This window comes from Limulus polyphemus, unplaced genomic scaffold, assembly GCF_000517525.1.
Source record: "Limulus polyphemus unplaced genomic scaffold, Limulus_polyphemus-2.1.2 Scaffold2229, whole genome shotgun sequence".
Taxonomy (NCBI): Eukaryota; Metazoa; Arthropoda; class Merostomata; order Xiphosura; family Limulidae; genus Limulus; species Limulus polyphemus.
Window position 1 is genome coordinate 11306 of NW_013667839.1, and position 2405 is coordinate 13710.

The 2405-nt window shown below is 34.7% G+C and overlaps 1 pseudogene; it reads right to left on the reverse strand.

Moving 5' to 3' along the window:
- Positions 1-879: 879 nt before the first annotated feature.
- LOC106466338 overlaps positions 880-2405 on the reverse strand; it is a 13777-nt pseudogene continuing 12251 nt past the window's right edge.

Here is a 2405-nt window from a genome sequence, read left to right on the forward strand (position 1 = left end):
GAAACGTTGCGTCACAGTAGTCATGTGACTCGCTGACGCAACAGTAACAATAAGCTATATATATTCCATTTAACGGAACATTTTATCTGTTTGGTCTGACCTGAATGTTACTAATAACTTATAGATGGGCAAAAGCGGCAATTTAGTAATTAAAAAACAAAACAGCATATTCTCAGGGAGCATGCCATGTTAGCTAGGCCTACATCTATAATTACAAAGAAATTATGTACTAAGTTAGTTAGGCCTACATCTATAATTACAAATAAACTACGTGATAAGTTAGCTAGGCCTGCACCTATAATTACACAGAAACTACGATCTATGTTAGCAAAGCCTACATCTATAATTATAAAGCAGCTGTGTACTGTGTTAACTAGGCCTACATCTATAATTATAAAGCAGCTGTGTACTGTGTTAACTAGGCCTACGTCTCTAATTACACAGAAGCTACACGCTGAGTTAGTTAGGCCCACATCTATAATTACACAGCAGCTATGTGGTGAGTTAGCTATGCCTACGTCTCTAATTACACAGAAACTACGTGCTGAGTTAGCTAGGCCCACATCAATAACTACACAGAAGCTACATGCTGAGTTATGTATGCCTACGTCTATAATTACACAGAAGCTAATTTGTTTCTTTTCCACCTTTTATTTTTTTATCTTCTCACTTCTTTCCATTAGAGTTTTTCATGTCATTTATTTAACTTATATCTGAAGATACTGAAAAAGATCACGCAATTTCCTAATAAATTCTCCATCATGACCTAAGTTAAAACTGTGTTGTATGTCAATGTTTGTTACCAAAGCTCACCAGGCTGGTTTGGTTTCAAGAATAAGAAATTCTCTTTAAACTAGACAAATAACAAACATTAATTTATGTAAACTGAAATATCAGAATGATTTATAAAAAATTATTGAACCTCCGTTTTACAGATTTTCAAAGAGCAGAAAACATTACTAGAATTTGTAATATTCTTGTGGCGTTTAATGTTAAATTTTCTTCGAAACACTTGAGGACGACTCTTCACTTAGACAGCAAGTGACAATATCCGGGATCTTTAAAGCAAGCTCTATTTTTATTCGAAAATTTCAATATAAACCAGTAGTAAGATAATTCATGAACTGCATTAGACTAAACACAGTGAAGTGAAAAACTTTAAACTACACACAGACAAATAATAATATTATTATTTCAGATTCCGCACTGATGTTTAGACATAATTTTAAAGTTTAAAAAAGTAAAGTACTCTAAACTAACGAAACATCAAATCTGAAATATGTATTTAAAAATTTTTTCAATAAAGTTTATAATGCAAATCAGTAACTTGTTCGTAAAACAATATCAATGATAATCGAATTTCCAGATAATTTTAAGGATTAAACTCGTGAAAAATGAGGGTCCTAACACACAAATATTTCCGATTTCTATTCTATAATTCCTTGACTGAACCCATAAACAAGATAATTCCACTTTCCCTTTTTCTGATCAAGAACATAAACGGACGATTAGCAACAAAAGTGGCTAGATTGTAACTTGCAGACTCAAGTATCATAACAATACCAGACACTGCAGCAGCCTCGCTTCCTTCCTCGTTCACATCGATTACAGCTTTATGTAAGACATCTTTCACAAATAAATCACGACGACCACTCATTCCCGAGAAATCGGCGGACAAGGAGAAAGCCTCATTCATCCCCATTGCCCGGAGATATTCTTTAATTTGAGGAGAGTCCTCCAACTTAAACTTAGGGATGGTGACAACTACTTCAGTATCCTGTAAGTTGTTTATCAACTGGTTCAGAGACTCAGGGGACAGCGTATTTTCTACATGTTCAAGTCCAACGTCCCATTCCGGTAAGATGAAGATCATACTGGTTTTATCTCCATCATACGGTAACTCTAGCACTTGACATTTCAGTTTGCTGTCATAGGTGTACAGAAACTTGCTCGTCAGACTCATCATTTGAACTGATCTGGCAATTTTCTTATTATCATAAAACAATGAAGTTGTAGTTTTCTTTCGTTCAAACTGAGTTTTCCACGTGCCTTTAAAGTAAACAGCATTCAAAAGGAAGAGACGGGTTAGATGGCTAAGCGGCTTGTCAATGAGGGAAGTGATTTTATTGTGGGTCTGATTAGAAACCCACTTGTTGACCGATTCTTTTACTGCTATCCCATTTCCAACAAAGTCGACAGGTTGGATGTCAGAATGGAATTTCTTCTGTAGAATTATTTTGTAAGAGTTCAGAATATTGTAGTTGACCTGAAATTACATGAAATTGGAATATTTTAAAGTCACAATCTAGCTAGAAAAGTACACACAACTTACGGTTATTTATATTGTTACGTATTTGCTTGTTTGTTAATTTCGGGTATACATTCTTTCCGAGGAACTTCAGCGA